A 21575-nucleotide genomic window follows, 5' to 3' on the forward strand; every position below is an offset into this window, starting at 1 on the left:
GGGACAACAAACCTGCCCTGAATGTGAGGTGCTTGTTTTGAAATGCTGCCAGGCAGGTGGGCCTTACCAGCACAGAAGGATCACAAAGCAGTTAAGACTGTGCAGCCAACTCAACAGTGGTAGCAACTAACTCAAAATACACTCATGAGTTTTCAGAATAGTCACCTCCAGAAGTGGCTTTCAAAAGAAACCACCCAAACAAACAGAAGTAGAACAGACCTTCAGTCAATGAACGCCAAATAAAATTGTTGCTGTTTACACAGGCCAAAACCTGTCCCCAACTCCAAACAGCAGTGTTCACTAGTACTGGTATTCACAAGCAGGTGAGACTTCTTTGTCATTTGAACTCTACCTTTTCAGCACTTGGGAGATTAGATTCATCAGTAATTTAAACATTGCACACAGCCATAGGCATCTTTTTCAGCCAGCAAACCACTAGAAAGAATACTGAAAGGCTATTATGAAGGCAAATTGTCACCCTTTCCTTGAATGGAAAATTGGTGACTGTTCCACTATAGTTAGAAAGGACCTTTGGACTGAAGGGAGAGAAGTCAGAGCCCTGCAGATTCATTTGCAACTCATGCTTTTTGAAGAAACTGTATAGCTTCAGCTAAGAGCAAAGCAAGAAATGGCTGAGCTTTGAAAAGGTTATGCCACGGCCTTTGCCTACTATGTATAAGTAAAGCATGTTTTTAGATGAGTTTCTTTGGCATTACAAAAAGATGGGCAGCTATTCCATGTTGGTATTGTTTCATGAGAGGAGCATAAAACACCTGCAGAGTGTTTAGGGGCTTTATCCCAAGCCCCTAATTAGAAAATGCCTCTTCTGAACAGAAAATCATCAGAAGCCTTTCTGGTACAAGATCTATCAAGAGAAAACTGCACTGGGGTAAAAGTGAAAACACTGCCACTTCAGCAATTGAGCAAATTTGCCATCACCCATGAAGAACATGGTGGCCCATTCAATAGAAAGGCATTTTCTATATTCAGGAAACAGCACACAACTCTGCAATTTTGAGGTCTGGTTTTGAAGTCTGTTTCTGAAGCCTCTCACAAAAAAGGATTGATAACATCTGCCCACAGCTTCACAGAAGAAATGTTTTACTTTTCCACCTGTCCCAGTCACATTTTCAGTTCTCAGGTCTCACACAAATACACATTCACCCAAAGAGGATTTACTTTATTACAGACTTATAAACAAGCTTCATACAGACACACTTTCAGCAAGAAAGACAGCAAGGGTTAGAAAGCAAAAAACAGATTTCTTTTAACCAATATCCAGAACTAGCGAGTTACTGCACCTCCATTCAGAAACAAAAGTCACAGTGGTCAGAGTCGGCATCTTCACCTCACAGCCTCTGAAACTCAACAGTCAAATATATCCATTTTCACTCTCCAACTTCTTGCTACATCCTAGAATTTATATTACTTCTATCCCCAAAACCTTTCCTGAAATCAAGCCACATATGTTGCATATACTGATCAAGGTGCCAGCTGGATTTAGCTCTTCTAACCACACCATCAAATTACATCCGGCAAGGAGCTGGTCTTTGTCGAGTTACAAGACAGCACTACTGGGATCACAGCCGTTGCTGCAGGCATTACCTGCAATGACACTTTCAGATACGTATCAGAAGCAAAAGTCCTGCCATGCCAAATACTTAAGGTTACTGCACACTCCACCATCTCACGCTCCGTAAAACACAAGCTCAAAGTCCTCAGGATTAAGGAGAACCTTGCAAATGCAAAGCAGAGGCAAAATAATGCTGCACCATCGTCTTGAAGTTCAAAGTACTCAGAAACAAACACGGCAGAGAGACATGAACTGGACAGCCCCTCTGCTAATCTCAGTGAAGTTCAGTACCAAATTCTTTTATATGATGCTGCTATGGAATGTTGATTTCAAACAGCTAACAGCAGTGAAGGTTCTCCATGTAAAATAAAGGCCAAAGTTAAGTATTTCATCACTGTTCATTTTTGTATGTGAAGAAAAAAAATGAGAACGCTGGTGAAACGTGAGTAGGGAAGAAAAGACAGAAGGAGGAAGAGAGACATTGAAAGTAGAAAAATGTGGGGGATGGAGGAATCACCACCAACCCCAAGCACAGAGTCACATTTCCCAGAGTAACACAGACAGTAAAATCCTTTATATTAACTATAAGTTAAACTATAATTAACAGTTAACTGCAAGGTGTTTTTCTTTCCTTGAACTCAGTGCAAAATCTCACTGCCCCTGGGTCTTCTGCCCCAAACTGCTATGTCGATTTACTTTTATCCTCTGATGTACAGCAAGAAGTGGAGTTTGACCTCTCTATGTTGTAAAGCACCACACCAAAGAGGCCTGAGAAAATGGTTGAGAACTTTTTTCTGTAATCTGCACCACCATCATTATTTAAGGTCCCAAGACCTCCAAGACATAGGTCCCGAAAACACTCTAGGAAACTACAAGAGGCACCATGTGTGGGTGTAAAGGAACACAAATGCAATACCCTGGGCTAATTAACACCAAATACAGATTGCCTACAACTGCTGACAGGCAGAGCTTTTGGTAATTCCATCATTGCTAAAGGAAAACTGAAAGAAAACGTAAAACACATCACAGGCCACTGGAATCTTGTTGTGCTTTCTCTTAAGAACAAGCCAGAAGCAACTAGAGTTCCGGACAGGTGTTTCCTCATGACTTGAGAAATGGTGGAAAAGTGTCCTGACACAGCCTCATTTCCACTCGTTTGAGCAAGGCAAACTAGATAAGAAAAGCCAATCCAGATTCAGAACCAAACCTTAATCAACACTGAATGTACTTAGAGATTTTTTTTGTTCAATTTTCAGGCTCCTTATGCCAGAACAAACCAATTCAGCACATGTTCCTTCTCAGACATCCACCTGGGCATAGGGACTACGAAAATAAGACTCTACACTTAAGGATAAGCCTGAGAACGTTTTGAAGAGTACTTAATTCACTTAATTCTTAACAACACTACTTCCTTACACAGTAGATTTCCCAGGGTCGTGACCTTACCTCCTCACATGTTTATACAGCACCTGATACAGCATAAGCCTTATCTCAATTGGTGTCTCCTTACATTTAGCAGATCCTGCTGTTCCCATAACGGGCCAAACTCCGGTAACACAATTAGTGAGAGAACACTCACAGCCCAGCAGCAGCGTTCAGCTCCAGCAGGTCGCGATGGTGGCGGACAAAATCCATCATGCCGTCCTGACCTGGAAATCACTCTGCATTTACACAGTCTGACCGAGTTCATGGAAACAATTGCGGCAAGGGCGCAGCAGCGTCCTGCTCACAGCAGCCTCAAGTGGCACTCAACAGGTTCCCACCTAGGATTTCTTTCATAGCCAGAAATAAACTCCTAGTTAAACCGCAGCAGTCTTCTCCTTCTCTCCTTCTATTCAGAAAGCTTTTAGTTCACTTTCCTTGGATCACCACATTTTGAAAATATGACTACATCAAAGAAAATCAAAAAAGATGTTTTACATATATACTGGCAACTCAAACGTTAACAGAAAAGAATTCCCATGGAAGATCATTAGTTTACTTCAAGCACATTTTCAAGATGTAATAAACCAAACCAATACAGGAGAATGTGACCTGGAATGAAACAAACGTATTTTCTGGGGTGCCTCTGCGTCCTCCCGCAGAAAACGAATCTGGCAAAACAAGTGATTCACATCTCGGGATGATGAGGCTGAGGGTAGGGAGCAACTCACACTACTGGCTTACAGCTCAACAAAGGAAGTACTGCATTCTGAGAGAGAATGAAGAAATATTGCCAGCTGCTTATCAACGAATTCCACACCTACTGAGCACATTTTTCACGCACAGTAAAAAAAACCACGAACGTTAAAAACAGAAAACCAAACGCCAAGCACCAAACCCCCATCGCCTCCGAGGTCTGTTGCGGGTAACACTACCCCTCCAACGCACAGGTTTGAGCAGGGCCAACAGCTGGGCTCAGCTCCTTCCTGCACGCCCCGCGGGATGGCAACGCTGGCCGCAGCGATCCAGAGCCCGTTCGGGCGTCAGGCCGCGTTTCGGAAGCAAACGTACGGCGGGCTCGGCGCGCCTGGCCGCCCGCTCCCCTCGGGGTCGGTTAATCACTGACGGCAAAGTCTGCTACCCAATGGCCCTCTGCCGCTCAGAGAAGCCCGCTCTCGGCTACGCCGGTGCCCGGGCGCTGGCGGAGCGGCGGCAGAGGACGAGCAGCTGCAAGCGGCTCTTGGGCGCTGCCAGAGTCGGTCCCAGAGTATACCGGGTGGGGCTCGAGAGGCCGGGGCTGGTGCCGGCTGCAGTCTCCGCGCTGCCAGAAGGGGCCCGCCCGTCTCCAGGTCTCGGCACCGGGACCCAAAGCGTTAGAAGAGCGGACGGGGTGCCGCGGGCTCTGCAGCAACCGGCCCCTCTCAACAGGAAACTCTTGGCCGGGCCCGAGACAGAGCGGTGGCTTACCTGTGGGAACGCTGCGAGGCCGGAACGCCGCGGCAGTCAGGAGGAGGCTGCGGGCGGCGGGACGCGGCAGAGGCCAGCTGGAGGCGGCGGCCCGGGACGCGGCGGCAGCTGGGCGGCGGCCGGGAGGAGGAGGCTGGAGCTGCGTCGCGGCTGTGGCACCGCCGCCCCTCGCGCGGACACGCCTCGCGCCCCGCCCTAGACCCGCCCCCGGCAGCAGGCGCGGGGCTGCCCGGCCCGGGGCGGGCGCGGAGTTGTCAGCGTCGGCGCAAGGGAGGCGCCCGAGGCACAGCCCTGGCGGCACGGCGGGTGTGGTGTGCACCCTGGTGCCGGAGGAGAAGGGCACAGTGGGCCGGCCAGCAGTCCCCCGGTTCCGCAGCGGTTCACTGGTTTGTGCTTCCCACTCTGCCCTCCGTGAGGCGCGAAGACGCCAGTAGCCTGGCATTGAGACCTTCCAGAACTTACCACTGAGCAAAAGGTAAACTGGCTACATAAACCGCTGAAGCTCCTCGTCTGTGAACGGTTGTTGCAGCTAAACCACTAGGATGTGGAAGCTTACCCCAAGCTTTTCAGTAATCAATGTTTTCAAATCCCTCCTAGGAGCTGCAAAGAAAATAGATCATCAGTGTTGTTCTGAGGGACTTGACAAGGTGACCTTTGAGGGTCCCTGCCAACCTAATGCATTCTATGATCTGTGTCGTTAACACAAATCTAAAGGAGCAGTAAGTAGCTATCCGCTTAACTTTAGACACTGGAATGTGGAGGTACTTGGAACTGTAAAAACCAGAGCAAATTTTCCATAAACAACTGTAATCGGGATTTACTGTCAGCACCAGTGTCTTACACTATCAGCAGCACTTCCCTTAACCCAAATACATACCAGTTCTCATGTTTATTAGCAACCTAAGCTAGAAGAATTGGAAAACCAGCATTTCCTCTCAAAAACATTACGTACCTCTTCCTATCAACACAAAGGAGACTTCTTGATCGTAATACACCTCTACTCAAACTCAGCCAGAAAAATTAACTTCTTACAGCTTCAAGCACAGCTCAGAGGCAGAACTCAGTCATTACTATTTTCAATCAAGGATTCCCAAACTGCAGCATGGAAAATAATTCAGGGTGAGATCTATAGCAAGTATATATCCAACCCACCCTTCAAACCAGGCAGAGCTGACAGGCAGGGGGGCTGGCAAAGAACCATCTCCCTGCAAGACCATGCCATTCCCTGTGATGGTGGTGTCTAAACAAGCCTCAGTGGGTAGCTTCTGCTCTGTTCAGTTGCGGTGTCCTCTGTTGAATGGATTCAGCCACTTGCTGTAGAAAGCTGGTCATGAATTAGAAACTCAGGAGTTATGGCAAGGCCACAATTTCAGAATCAACATTTTACTTGGAATTGTGTCTTCAAAACTACTCACATCTTTGGTAAATGTTGATGTATTTTAAGCAACAGAACTTGGAATGACCTGTCTCATAACTGTGTTCCTACAGTGCTCTTCAAAATGTTGCTGACACCTCTCTGCACCCTGAGCTGTATGCATTTTGCCTGGGAGTTTTGGAAAAGATTCTGAAGCTTGAGAGAAGGGTGAATTATATTCATAAAACAAGGGTGCCACTGACCTTTCAGCACGAGAGAATAGATGTGAATCACAGACCCGAGACTCATCTAAAGGAACACTGTGAAAACACATGGGATGAAAGGCTCCAAAGGCTTTACAATTTGTATCTGGATGGGAGAGAGCAGAAAGAAAGAGAACGTGGGAAAAAGAAGAATGAATAAAGGATCCTGCTGTTTACCTCATGCATAAACTGTATGTGCTTAGCCAAAGGTCGCTCCTTTTATTTTCTCATTAATTTCAATGGTAGTAGATGGTATATGAAGAGCAATCAAAAAATAAGAACCACCAGAAATAGCTTAGGTTTTTGTGTGACAGTGTAGCAGGAAGAAAAACCTGAGCTGCAGCCTCATTCCCTATCTTTAGACTTTTGAAAGAGCAGTTAATTAACATGACCTGTAAGTTTATTTAGAAAAGTTAAACAAAAATTAAGTGTTCTACTTTTTATGTATTTGCCAATAAAGTTTTCCTGTGTACTCTGAAATTAATTCCTGGGTTGTTGCTTTTTCTTCCACCACTATTGGTGACAAATGGTGTCTTTGGACAGTTTTGAAGGTGTGCTGCCTGGGTACTAAACACAAGTGAGGGAAACACTAAGTACCACACTGAATTGTAAACAGGTAAAGAATGAATGACAGCTTTGGGAAGTCTGCAGGTACATTCAAAAGCTGTCACAAGTTAATTGCCGTCCACAGCAACTGAAAGTAGAGGCCAGATTGTAGGCACAGAAGGGATGATGAATATTCTTCATGAGAATCATGAATGGCTGCTTTAAACCTTCAGGAGACAGAAGCCCTTCATACAGACTGGTGCAACATCTGCCAGCTTTCTTATGAGAAATAAAGGGCCAATATTTAGAAGCTGATCTCCAGATAAGGTGTCACAGATTCCACATCAGTGTTGGAGGAGTTTTAGCACTATTCCCACCAGCTTTTTAATTTCTGTTGCAAATGTGGAACTCTGCATTGACATGCAGTATATTTGGCTGTTGGCTAAGCCTACACCTTCAAAAAGAGGACACCAGCTGCCCTGAGCTTAGTTCTCCTCTGTTTATGCCAAATAACACTATGAGCCTTACCATCAATACTGCTGCAGTGTTGATTTCCTCTGTCAAAGTTATCATTGATAAAGGTGAAATGCTAATCAACAGTAATTAAATACTCCAGCTGGAACCTTTGGGCTACAGTGGAAATGGGAAGGCCTGGTCAGAGCACTGATTTTGGATTTTGTATTAAATCCTCAGTTTGTGGTATTTCCTATACAACTGTGGTCATATTTCCCATGTGACCACAGACAATTTGTCTGAGCCTCACTTTCCCATCTGCAAAAGAAGGAAGGAATTTCTAAGCCTGGGTGTACATGACAAAGATTATGAGATGCTCCAGGTGTAACTGTACAATGAAGTAACTTTGTCAGCGAAGCTGCTGCAATGATTTCTTTCTCTCTTGCAGCCTCCCCGGCTCCATCTTGGCACTGTAATCTGTTATTCTGCTCAGTGTGTGAAACCTCCTTGCAGACCAGAGCACTGAAATGACCTGAGCTAAAAACACCACCCTCCTTTCCTTTTAATATTTTCTGACTTAGGTCTAGTTGATGCTGAAGCTTTGGCAGCTGGTGACCTGTTATGGAAAGGACCTTGAAAACTGATGTGTCATACTCTAACATTAGATAATGACCTGCAGTAATCCAGAGGGATGTCACAACACAACCTTTGTGAGTTTATAGTTTCTGAAGGGGAATAACAAGCTGCTACACATGATATCTTGTGCCACTTGATTACTAAGGAAGGAACACAAAGGTAATCAAATGTATCTCTATGTAATTGTTTTATTTCCTTGCTTCTTCAAACACTTACTGCTCCCACAAGATGGACAGCCTCCAAAGCTTCATTATACTAGTAATACCACATTCTCTTGGAATACTTCTCAGCAAGCAGCTCCAGCTATGTGATGCAGGTCCCTTCCATTTCTCCTGACTTACAGAGAAGACACAGCATCACAGAAAGAAATGGTGCAGAGAACTTCCAGCTGCAAAAATGAGATACAGGTCTTCTGAGTCCTGTCCCATGTGCTAGATACAAAGCTTCACAGCCTGCTATTTGGTGAGGCCTTTTGTCTCACCAAAGGCACTGGGAGCCACGTGCAGGGCTATGACTGGAGACTTGAGTGTCCAGGATGAGAAAGCATCTGGAGGGGAGCTGAAGTGTCTCTCTCTTAAGTGTGTATTTGTTTGTCTCTGGGTCTGCATTTGTGTGTTGGTTTCAGTACCAGAACCAATGAACAAAAGTTCATTAATTGGCAACAAATTAAATAAATTGAAATTTCCCTGGCACAAAACTCTTTCTGGCTCTCAACAGAGAGAAATTGATTCAACACAGAAATCTGGAGATAAGCTGGTACAGTCACAGTGGTCTGGCAACAGATCTGAGGGTGAAGATAGAGAAAATAGCAAATTGTGTAGCTGATGTTGCATAGCAGTTGCTAATCTGGGTCATAAATGTAACTCAGCTCTTTTAAGCCAGGAGAAGGGCTGATAACAGAAGTCTGGGTAAAATATTGTTAACTGCAGTTAAAACCTGCAATGCTAATGAACAGAAGTTCAAAGAGAGGCACCAGAAGTGATTAGCAGGGATATGTCTTCAGGAGCTAGATGTTTGCATGTTTGGAGTAGGAGAGAGCTGCCAAGCAAAGATACAACAGAAAGGCCTTTCAAGGGAACTGTGTAGTCATAAAGAACATTATGTATAGAGCATCAGCATGGAAAGAGGAAAAGGAAGATTCACAGTAACTGCAAAAAAATCTGACAGTCACAATGGGCCAAAAATCTAGAGTGGCTGGGTTTCTAGGTGTGATCAGCAGAAAACCGTTTTCAGCATTCAGATGTTTTTTCCTTCTGAACAGAAAAGCCTCTGCATTTGCAGGTGTGATCCCAAGCAAACAAAAACAAAGCAGTGAACACACTGCAGGAAGACAGCAGCTTTGGCCATCAGAGCTACAGGTCAGATTCAGAAAGGGTAACTCACAACCCACACAGAAGTTAATGGCCATTATATTTGCTCAGACAAGGCCTGAATTGGATTAAATGGCCATAAACACACAGAGTATATGCTACAGAAACAAAAATCTGGTTTGCCATAGGATGGTTTATATCAAAGGCCATTTCAACTGCTGCTCTGAGAATTCACATTTCATTAAAAATACTTTGTCCTCAGATGTCTGGGACAGGCAAAGGACATTGTTCTAAGAATGATTTAGTTATATTTTTTCCCCTTAAGACTTCACAGTTGAAAAATCAGTGTTTTCTGATTCAAGAAGCAATGCAGCAATGTCTTGCGATGTCCTAAGTTTCAGAGTGGGGGGACTTGAGCTGGGTGGTAAACACTTAAGAATGAAGTTTGAAAACAGACAAAAAAGAAGCCTTGAGCTCACTCTTGTAGTAAATGGGAAAGAAGTGAGGGGAAGCCTGGCAAAAATCAGCATAATAGTAGGCTTATTGTTGAATCTGAAAGCTTTCTTTTCCAACAGTGTCCCTTTTCTGGGAAACTGCACAACTACTCTGAAAGCACTTCTATAGAGATGATAAATCTATGGTGGAGGTTTATGCACATTCAGATTAAGTCAGGAAATCAGTAATGTAAAGCATGATTAAACAGAAAGACAAAAACCTAGAAGAAAAATTACCTAAAGCCCCAAAAGCAAACACAGCTAACAATACGCCATGATATATTAGGTCCTGGGATTCTGACTCTGACTTTGACACCTATTCTTGCTCAAGCAACATGCAGGGTGAGCAGTCTCATCCTCTTCCTCACTTCAGCTCCCAGGGCTCCAGAGAGAGGCACTCTGCATGGCAGCAGATCCTTGGCTGTAGCAGTGTAGTAATAGATGGGGCTTGGTATCTTGGGTCCTCCCATCTTAAGTCTTTGTTTTTCACAAGTTCTTAATCCATCAATAGGTAGAAAAGCATAGGAAGAAAAATTATTCTATACACATATATGGGATTGTTTGAGACCACAGCCCTCCTGCCCCTACAGGGGAATCTCAAACAGAGGGGAAAGATACAAAGACGGCTCTCAGCAACACCAGCCAACCACAAAAGAAGGGCCATGGCTGGCTGGAAGAGCTTCCCATAATGATATTGAAGGTGTGTTAATTTAATATCCTGAGATGTTGAAGCTGTGTTATTGATTACCTTGACGAACAACAGCTGAAGAGGTACTCCCTTTAGTTAGCAGCTTTCTTGTAGGCCCCCTTCAGGTCCTGGAAGGCTGCTCTAAGTTCTCCCTGGAGTGTTCTCCAGGCCAAATATTCCGAACTCTCACCTCTTGTCACCACAGGGGAGGTTTTCCAGCCTTCTGATCAATTTTGTGGCCTCCTCTGGACCTGCTCTTACACTGCAGAACCAAAACTGGTTACAGTATTTGAGGTGGGCTTTCACGAGAGCAGAGTGAAAGGCCAGAACCACCTCTCGTGACCTGCCAGCCCCACTCTTCTTGATGCAGCCCAGGATGATGCAGCTTTGTGAGAATCTTTAATCTGCACACCATTTGGTGACTTTTTATTTCTTAAATCTTGTCACACTTATTTTAAGTGGATTCAGTCCTAGTGTCTGATTAATCTCATGTGGGAACTAAGGACAGATGCAGATGAAAAAAACTTCACATCTAAAAGATGCAGATCTGTTTCCAAGTTTTGGAGTGCAAGATGATTTATACCAGAAACTATTTACAATGCTTTCTCCCTCCTCCCCAGCTCCCCCCAAAAAATCCCACAACATATATATTTATACACATCTCAGTAGTCCCACAAGGAGTATGGCAATTCCAGTTTCTACACGAGGGCTCTGCTTTAGACATTGTACAAAGCAGTACTTCAGCCCTTGTCCTCTTCTCCTCTCTGCTAACAGGAATAATTTCAGACAGTTTAAAGATTTTTTTTTCCACAAGGGCTGAGTGAGTTTATAGATGGCAATTTACTTTCTGCTGCTAGTAAGCCAGGCTTAGTTCCAACAATAGTGTTGAGGTAAAAAGTATTGTATCATTTCCTAATCACACAGATCGAGGGAATTTCCCTTAAACACTGCACCTGATGGAATACTTCACTGCCGTTGCAAGCTATATAGGAGTTTAACTGACACTTACGTTGGTGTCATGTGTAACAGGGACAACACCCAAAGGCTGGCTTTGCATATGGAAGTTACTGTGGTTTCCTCTACATCAAAAGAAGTAACCCATACATTATCCTGACTGGAAGGAAAAACAGAAGGGCAAAGATATCTAGTGCTTCGAAATGTAGTTTCAAAATTTGGAATTCAACATGAAACTTGTCTGGAAAGTACTGTAAAGACTGGAAATGGCACAGTAAAATTGTGATTTAACTGCTGGAGTCAGTTAAGGCAGTTGAGGTTTCTGTTGCTGATACAGTGACATCTGGCAGTATTTGAAGACAGGGTTGTCCAACAGTCAGAAATACAGAATCAAGTTGGAAAAATAACCTACAACACTGCAATGATTTCAGCTTTAGTGTTGTTATACAGCACAGAGAAAGTTAAAGGAGATCAGTAAAACAAAACAAAACAAAACAAACAAACAAACAAAACCAGACAAGGACAGAAGAAACTAAAAGCTATCAGAAAACCAAAGAGTGATGAAGTTTGATCAGTCAGCAGTGTGCTTTGAAAGTACAATGATCATAACAGAAAACGTGCTGGCAGCATGATTCAGAAGGTACCAAGGTAACTTAAGGTTGAATTTGGAAAGATGCCAAGCACAGATTTGATTTCTTTGCTAATACTTAAGTGGCTTTCTTCAAAAGCAAAAGGAAAGCGTCCCCCTGCCTCTGCATACCGGGAAAGCAGCACCTTCATGTAAGAGAAAGAAAGACCCAGCTCAAAAAGGGCCTCACCTGTGGCTGTACAGGAAGGCTGTGTGAGAACCAAGGACTAGATGCAGACCCCCAGCAGGACCCTACCTTTTAGTAGTTGTTGAAAGTTACCCTTTAAAGTAAATGTGCTTAACACAGCTTTCTGAATAAAACAGGACCAAAATCTGTCTAGATGCAATTACTTTATGTAATACATAAAGACAGCTTGTTACTTTCAAAGACCAGAGAGGGTAGCTCATGGGCTAGAAGTCAGAGTTGATGTTAAAAGAACAGAAGACAAAAGTGAAAGAGGAACATATATGCACACTATAAAAACCTCAACAAGTTTGGGCTCATCCTCTCTACAAGTGGCCTGCTGCATGTAACAGAATTTAAGCAATAGTTCCGTAGGTGTGGTCCCAAAATCTTCTAGAATGTAGTGAACATGTCCCATTTATGACCCATTTTATAAATATAATATTTCATTAATTAAAATGCTTAGTCTGACTTCAAAACTTCATGAATAACAACATTTTCTCTAATTCTCTACCAGAGCATTTTCCCCTGAAGGATGTGTAAGGAGTTAACTCACAGATGCATATTGTTACTTATCAGTGCTCCATTGCCATTACCATGACAGCAAAGCAAAGCCCATTTTGTTCTGCCTCATTCTCCCTCAGCAGAACTGCCAGTTGACTTCAAAATTCAGAATCTTAACAGAAGCTAATGTTTGAGGACAGGTTTTGCATTGTTTCCTAAAAGCTCAATCTGATAAGAAATTTAATGAAAAGGAAAGGTGGAACAAAAGCCTGTCATTTTCCCGAGGCAAACTGAACATTAAGAGGCTGATTCTGCTGTTTGAATTACAATAGGCATAAAAAAGAATCAAATGAAATTCAGATCAAGCATTTTACTGAAGAAAAATGTGCCCAAAAAATACCCACATCTTCTTTTGTTGCTCACTAATAAGCACAGAGATCAGCAGCATGTTGCTGCTGCCTACAGGACACTGACAACGTATGTCTGACAAGAAAACGCATGGTACAATGAAATAACAGTAGGTTTATCAGGAAAGTGCTTTAAACAGTAAGTGGAGTGCACCAAAGGAGTGGTCAGGACCACATAACATGCCAGCCATCGTTATACTTCTGGTCTGCATATCCAACAGATTCACCTGTCACTAACATGACAGCTGGTGCAGGAGGTGGCTGCTAGGGCATCAGAACTGCATCTTCTGATCTATCCTGACACTTTAAACAGAGTTTATGCCTATAGAATAAAAACCAGTGGGAGAATGCTACAGATCAATAACAGAAGGAGTATGACCACTGCCTGGCTTATTCAGGCTCTGTCTGGCTGTACACAGGGCAGATAAGGAGTCCCTCTCACATAAATAAACTCTTACACCAATCCCATTCACGAAAGCTACACAAATAAAACTAGTCATGTAAGTTCTCCCACCGTTCTTGGGTGGAAGCAACTAGGAGGAGGTAGAGAAGTCAGGTGAGCAAGGCTCAGTGAAACAGAACTCTGGCACAAATAGGCTGAAAAATAACCGAAAGGGAGGGATGAGAAGACAGCATGCAGAGGAAACAAAATGTAGCAGGTCTTACTCTGCTGGGAGAAGAGGTTCAGTATTTGTGAAGACCATGAAAGATCCAGAGGATTATCTTCACTCAACAGTGTAGTTTGCTTATGTAGGCCTTGGAGAACACAGTTTTCTGACCAACCTGTATCCTCTTGTAAAACTTGTCATATCACTGAGTTCATAGATTTATAGATTCATGGAATGGTTTGGGTTGGAAAGGGACTTGAAGATTACCTAATTCCAAACCCCTTGCCATGGGCAGGGATGCCTTTTGCTAGACCAGCTTGCTCAAGGCCTCATCCAACCTGACCTTGAACACCTCCAAGGAGGGAGGGATCCAATGTTCACCCTGTTGAGCTGACCACAAAATAGCAAAATACTGAGTTGTTCCTCCCATTATGTCACAAACATGATAGAAGCTGTGTTTTGTCTACACAAAGTAAGAGTTAATTTCCACACGTGAACATAGGCAAAGAAAGCAGAAGGGTGATAGTGGCAAGCTGCAGGCTGCAGCAGTTAAGCCATTTGATTCGATTCCCAGCTTTAAATAAACCCTTTGAAGTAGAACAAGGGGGGTTATGTTTAAATAATAATAAAAAAGCTGTTTTTCAGTATGCATCATTGTTTGTTATTGCAAAAATTACTCCTCTTGAACTCTAACCTGAAAAAACAGCAGAAAATTAATGTGCAACCCCCCGACATACACACTCCCTTAGCTCCCACACCACATCTAACACTTATCATCTGCAGCAGTGGTGTTAAAGTCACAGCTGACACTGTCTTGCAGGCACAGTTCAGATCACCTTGCTCCCTACAAACCATGAGGTGAGTGGTACAGCCTCACAATTGAAAAGTCTGGATTAACTAAAAAAAAAGTAAAGAGTAAAGTACCACCTTTGTGAACTCGTCAAAAAGATCTTCAAGAGCCACAGAAGAGAATATACCAACAAATAAATGCTGTAGCTGCTTGTAGCTGCTGACCTGAGTTTCAAAGCACTCTCCTCTGTCTCCTACACCTTGTGGAATTAGACTCTAAAGATCAAGCAGAATTGGAAGTCACTTTTCTAAGGGAGAGGAAGTTTGTGCTTACCTGAGAAAGTTGGGCAACTTTGCCAGTTATATCCACATAGTCTTGTTTTGTTAAAAATGGGAAGTTGAAGAAGAAGAGGCATGCCCAGCATTGCTCCCCAAATGGTGGGTAATGTCCACAGATTAAAATGGGAGAACCTCATTGTTACTTTCTGCTGTATATATAACACATCAGTATTTAAAGCATTCATCCTTGCCATCTATGAGATCTGCAGGGCTTTGTAGATTTGACAGCACTTAAATCTGCATCCCAATTCTCAAAGTTTTACCTTCCCCACAAGAAATAAAAGGCCCATGTCTACCAAATACATCAGTGGATGATGAAATGGACCTCACCAAATGCCTGCTGGGTGTTTGTGCTTCTGTAAGTATCACCTGTAAACTCAAGATTGTGAACTGGACTACATGCAATATCAACCCTCAGGTCCCAGAAGTATTGAGCTGTAATGACACAGGCCAGGAAGCAGTTCTTAACTTCAACTAAATGATGTAAAGGAACAGCTGTGTTTCCAGAAGCAAAGCCCCAGACAACAAAAGGTGCTGAAGAAAAGGCAAGGCTAGACAAATTTCTTCTAAAATGGCTATATGAAGGGAGCAAACACCAGACTCAGAATAAAATCTAAGGTAGAGTAACAAAAAAGAAAATCTAAAGGTACAGCAAAAGGCAGTTCTGGTACTTGTTCCAGGGGTACCAACAACTGGCTACAATCCCCTTATCAAAGTACACTGATTAACAAGATAGAAAACTACATTGGCCAGGTAAGGTGAAATGCTGACAGTTAGTTAAACGGGTTCAGGGAGATATCATTTGTCATGCTCAGCATTCATTGCTATTGTAAAGCTGCTGTGAGATCAAAATCCTGATTCTAATCCATCAAACTAATAACCATAGTGAGTCAAATGGCTGAGCAACTGTGATGACACAGCTGGCTGCGGGGATGGTGCTAGGAATTAATACGTGACGCTGCTATCAACACGTGGAAAGCTTTGGATGAAGGGAAAAGCAGCTTGGTAATTGCTATTAACCACAAACCAGGGATGAGATCAAAAGGGTTATTAAAAATAAACCAATTCAAGCCATGCTGAGTTCTGATGGAGAAATATTTAGGTCTGCTGCTTGCAATTTAAACAGAAGGTGTGAACACAAACCCTATGAGGACAGGCTGAGGGAGCTGGGGTTGTTTAGCCTGGAGAAGAGGAGGCTCAGGGGTGACCTCATTGCTGTCTACAACTACCTGAAGGGAGATTGTAGCCAGGTGAGGGTTGACCTCTTCTCCTAGGCAACCAGCAACAGAACAAGGGGACACAGTCTCAAGTTGTGCCAGGGGAAATATGGGCTGAATGTTAGGAGGAAGTTCTTCACAGAGAGAGTGATTGGCATTGGAATGGGCTGCCCAGGGAGGTGGTGGAGTCACCATCCCTGCAGGTGTTCAAGAAAAGCCTGGATGAGGCACTTAGTGCCATGGTCTAGTTGACTGGACAGGGCTGGGTGCTGGGTTGGACTGGATGATCTTGGAGGTCTCTTCCAACCTGGTTGATTCTATGATTCTATTATCCTTATACCTGGTGTGGGCAGAAAACCTCAGTTCTCTTCCCAGTCAGCATCAGGCCAGGTCTGTTCTGAGCAATGCAAGTGATGTGAAACACCAGTCTGGCACTTTTGCCTCCATGAAAACAGGATCAGCCTGACATTAAGCAAGACTCTGACGAAACCCTGTTCAGCTTACTCTGCTAAGCCACCTCAGAGAAGCCTTCAGTGTAACTGAAATCCAGCAACGGTATCCCAGCCTCTGATATCTGCCTATTGCCTTTTTCACTTTGACCTTTCATCTCCTGTCTGTGGCATTCTTGGCTTTAGTGTCCTCCTTTATTTTTGTCATCTGAAAATAACAGCTCTTCAGCCTTTGTCTCTCTACTGCAGTCATGGCTGCCTTTAATGGGTCGTGCGTGAAATTAGTCCTAGTTTGCATTCTAATCAACTTTGGTGACTTATGCCTCTAATTAGGCCTCAATATTGCTCCAGTCTACAGGAATGGTACACCATAAAAAGAGCCCTTGATGTGTCATTGTGGTTTCAACTTGGGGGGAAAAGTCTTTCAGAAATGGTATGGATACAAGCAATATATGTGATCTATCACAGACCATTATGGTTCTGTTCCCTCCAGCTGGCACAGCAGATGTGTTAATATGTTTTTCCAATTGAAAAAGTATAATGTGAGTTATTATTCGATGAGGAGCAGGGGTCTGACAGGGCCCCTACTTGGATACAGCTTCTGTGGGATTCTCAACATATTGTAAATTGCTGGATTTGAGTATTCCCTCTTCAAAGCCACAGTGGGCCTCTGACTGCCTTGTATGCAAAGATTTAACAGGTTAATTGACTAAATCACACTCACTTCAATAGCCCCTTTGTGTTCAAGATTTGACCCAATGAAGAGCTATGAAAGTTTAGAGCACAACATAAGTGGTAAGAATTACTGGGTCACATTCTGAGGTTGAGCATCAGTTGTTACTTCATGTTTACTCAGGCAAACTTCTATTAAAGTAGAGCACTGAATCAGAAACCCAGTAAGGACCTTCTCATTTCACCCATTATTAATCATTTGATGTCTTAACTAAACGTAATGCTCTCTGACATCTTTTTACTCTCATATGATTAAACACCATCCCAAGTAATAGATATTAAACTGTCACTCAAAATGTGTATGATTGATTGCATGCCAACCTGTTCATCTGATAGTTGAATGAAATCAAAAGTTTCTGTGAGGGTTCTTGAAATAATCTTTCACTACAGTTACTATTTCTTGGCCGGTTTGTGTTTAACAATAACTGGAATGGCCATGCCAGAAATGAGGTCTTGAAAAAGATACATAGGAGGAGCAGCTGAGGGAACTTGGGTTGTTCAGCCTGGAGAAAAGGAGGCTGAGGGGAGACCTCATTTCTCTCTACTGGTCCTTGAAAGGAGGATGGAAACAGGTGGGGTTTGGTCTCTTCTCCCAAGGAACAAGCAACGGGACAGCCTCAGGTTGTCCCAGGGCAGGTTTAGGTTGGATGCGAAAAACAATTTCTTTCCCAAAAAGGGTTGTCAAGGCCTGGCCTAGGCTGCCCAGGGCAGAAGTGGAGTCCCCACCCCTGAGAGGGTTTCAAAGCTGTGAAGATGTGGTGCTGAGGGCCATGGTTTGATGGTGGCCTGGCAGTATTGCATCAAGTGTTGGACTGTTATGGTCTCTTCCAACCAAAGCAATTTTAAGAATCAAGAGATTATTTTATGGTTTTTATGATTCCTAAAAATGTTAACTGTGCACACACCAGCAACTTTTTCTTTAAGACATTGAGATCACTTCCCATCACATCAGACATATAGCCCTTGCACTAAATATGATGTTTCAGAGCAGTGGGAGACTTCATATTGATAAGAGTAGTTCTCTTAGTATTTCACATCTCCTACAAAGTATGTTTTACTAACTTGTGTCACACTTGTTATTTGAAATAGAAGAATTAAGAGATAAGCAGAGCTGTTAAGATTTTGAACTTGTAACCTAAAACACAAGGTCCCATGAGAAAAAAAAATACAGAAAAATGAGTCCACTGCCTGAAGGAGCAGGTCCAGAGGAGGGCTATGAAGATGACTGGAGGGCTGGAGCACCTGTCCTACCAGGACAGCCTAAGGGAGCTGGGGTTGTTCATCCTGGAGAAGGGAAGACTCCAGGGACACTTAGTAGCAGCCTTCCAGTACTTGAAGGGGGCCTGCAAGATGTCTGCAGAGAGACAGTTTACAAAGAAAGGTCTGTGGTGATAGGGCCAGGGAAAATGGTTTGAAATGAAGAGAAGAGCAGATTTGGATGTTCTTTACCATGTGGGTGGTGGGACACTGACCAGGGAGGTAGTTGAGGCCCCAGTCCTGGAGATACATGAGATCAGGCTCAACAAGGCTCTAAGCAACCTGATCAAGTGGAGGATGTCCCTGCTGACTGCAGAGGGAGTTGGACTAAATGACCTTCGGAGGTCTCTTCCACCAAAACCATTCTCTGGTTCTATGATTCTATGAATTGAAGCAAAAAGGAAATCCTGACTGTTCTGTGCTCAAACTCCAAGGGAAGCAGCAAATGTATCAGGTTTCCTCATATGCAGGGCAGATTTTTTTTGGTAACAGTTTACACTACCTACTAAAATGATACTTCTTAAAAAGCTAAATTACCTAAATCACATACAGAGCTGCTGTTACCCAGAGATCTTAGTGAAAGCACCTTCTATCTAAAATTCTTTCCACTTACAACATCCCTTGTCTTGGCAATCTGCTGCTGCTGTAACAAAAGCTGGCACATTTGCTGTTGGCTGCACAGGAGCTCAGGTAAGTGCCAGTCAGCTCTCTCGCCTGAAACACTGGGAAAATACCTGACACTAACTCAGGATAGTCTAGACTGGCTCAGCACTAACACAAAGACTGGGAGCCAGGCACACCCAAAAGTATGAGAATGGCTTTGTGTGCTAGTTTGAAGCCAGCTAGAATGTTTTGTTGAGAAGGATTAGATCACAGGCTGTGAAAGAGAAACAATGGTGATGTTTACTTCACTCAGAGGCTTGCTGAGAGGTATAAGAGCAAGAATCCAAACATAGACAAGGGAGTCACTCTTTGTCTGGGCTCTGGGATGCATTTCTCTCTAACCTCACCTTCCCTTCCGTCTTTCTGATTAATCCACTTTGCTTCCTAACCCCCCCTGGCCAACCCTCCATTCTTCCTTGGGGCACAAGGCAATGTCTGGGGTAAGGTAAGGGAGTGGGAGAAGGTGGAAGGGTGGTTGGGAGCCCCTCCTGGGGACTCAGGTTTCTGGGAGGGGAGTTGTGTTTCTGTACTACCTTTTACCTTGTATTTTTCTGTCTGTAACTGTATATACTGTAAATATCTGCTTGTATATTGTGCTAAGCTGTAAATATAAAGCTTTATTCAAATTTCCAGAGCCAGCTGAGTCTAGTCTGGGTGATTTTAGAGAGTATGTGTGGCAGGGGGGGGTAACACCCAAACCACCACACTTTGAACTTCAGTATTTAAAAAAAAAATTGTTTACTCTTTAGTTGGTGGGTTTTTTTTAAAATCTTTTGGTAGTGCTGGTGCTGGTGGTGCTGGGTGGTGCTGGGCTTTTTGTGTGGTGTTCTTTGTTGGTTGGGTTTTTTAGTTTTTTTCTGTAATTCAAATATTCCCATAGTGAATAATTTTTTTGGTGTGGTTTGGAAAAACCTGAAGCAATGTTTCACAGGACTGTGTGCTGCCAAGGAGCTGAAACTTGAAGGAAAAACAAAAAAACTTAAGTTGGAAGAAGAGAGCTTTAGGTTGGAAGAAATTCTTTCCAGTGAGAGTGGTGAGACACTGGAACAGGTTGCTCAGGGAGGCTGTGGATGCTCCCTCCCTGGAGGTGTTCGCCTTGAGTGATGTGTTCTAGTGGGAGGGGAGTTGGAACTGGATAATCTTTGAGATCCCTTCCAACCCAAACCATTATATGATTCTACGAAAATATAAAATATTGCAAAAATCAAAATATTTGAAACTCACATTTATATGAGAAAAGAGATGGGAGGCCAAAGGAACTCCCAGAACAGACCTGCCAGTCAGCCCTGGCAGGTATCTGTTCAACATTGCTGAGGGCAGTTCCCCAGCCTCTTTGTATACGTCAGCATTTCACAGCCTGTATAGTCAGAAAAATGTTTTCTCATATCAAATTTTTGTTCTCCTTGCTGAAAATTAAAATAATTTCCCTGTATCTAGTGGAAGGAGAACTTATCACTGTCCTTCTTAGAACAATTTTGGTGTTTTTATCTTCACTTACCTTCATTTTTCAGACTGAAAAGTCCCTTTTGCTCACTTTATCTCCTAAGCTGTTTTTTCTTAGGTTTCATTATTGTCTCAGCTTGCTCAGGTTCTTCAGACAGTTCTCTCAAAAAACTCATGACCTAGTTCCATATGCCCAAAAGAGTACAATGTAGAAATAAAACCATGAACCACAGAACTGTTGAGGTTGGAAGAGACCTTTGAGATCATCAAGTTCAACCACTCTCCTAGAGCTCACTACTGGTGAACCACTGCCATGTCCCTCAGCACCACATCCATAAGTCTTTTAAACACCCCCAGGGATAGCATCACAACATTACACCAATCAAAAAAAGAGTAAGTTTCAGTTTAATATATCTGTCAGTCAAAACTCTTTTCATGATTATTCATGATCCCTACACCATGATCTCTGTCTTGTCTGTCCTGTGGTGCTTTTCTGGTGTAGGAAGGTTACTGATGTCTCTTCTGTGCCACACCATCCACATTAGGACAACATACACAATATCACCAGCAGCTTTTAGTTTTAAACATTTTAAAGTTACTGGGATGTTTTGCTTTCTTGTCAAGGTGATGAAGTTTGAAGTATAAATGTAAATGTTTTCTCCTAGGAGAGAAGTCTAGGGAGTAACTCAGAAGTCTTGAGCCACAGATGTTAAGGAAAGAAAAACAGATCAAAAGATTTCCTTTTCACAGATCCAACAGTTAGGTGCAATATCTTTTAGCTAACCCAGGTAAAAGAGGGAAAGTGCATAACTGATTTCACTCCATGTGAAAACAGAAAATAACAAATATTTTTTAATCTAAAGATATTAAATGGAAGGCAAGAAAGCTGTAGGGGAGGTAGTAACTGACCCAAGAAGAAGGAATCAGACACCTATTCTAAGGCTACAAGGAACACCTGAAGTGGAGCAAGGAGACCTTGGCAGAGTAATAGGTACACAGGAGCCAATGCAAGGTTGTGGTTGTTCCCATGGGTAGATTAGGGTTACAAAGGCTCCTTCATACTGTGAGTTAGGGAGTGAAGTTGGAATCTAGCTCTCAAACCAGTAATCTGAAAGAATTGCTGTGCTAAAATGACAGAATCACAGATTAGGGGGTGGAAGTGACCTTGAAAATCATCTCCAAAGACCATCCAGTC

The 21575-nt window shown here is 43.3% G+C and overlaps 1 protein-coding gene and 1 long non-coding RNA gene across 3 annotated transcripts in view; one reads left to right on the forward strand and one right to left on the reverse strand.

Moving 5' to 3' along the window:
* The window catches only part of SPATS2L (spermatogenesis associated serine rich 2 like), an 87957-nt gene extending 83317 nt beyond the window's left edge, over positions 1–4640 (reverse strand). For both annotated transcript variants that reach the window (XM_064158347.1, XM_064158337.1), the window contains exon 1: positions 4463–4640. The gene's annotated coding sequence lies outside the window, so the exon portion shown is untranslated. The remainder of the gene's footprint in view (positions 1–4462) is intronic.
* On the forward strand, positions 4516–6260 carry LOC135183400 (uncharacterized). The gene is made up of 2 exons (XR_010305549.1): positions 4516–4937; positions 5060–6260. It is a non-coding gene; the product is annotated as an uncharacterized LOC135183400 (long non-coding RNA).
* The last annotated feature ends 15315 nt before the right edge of the window (positions 6261–21575 follow it).

Source organism: Pogoniulus pusillus, chromosome 2, assembly GCF_015220805.1.
Source record: "Pogoniulus pusillus isolate bPogPus1 chromosome 2, bPogPus1.pri, whole genome shotgun sequence".
NCBI lineage: Eukaryota > Metazoa > Chordata > Aves > Piciformes > Lybiidae > Pogoniulus > Pogoniulus pusillus.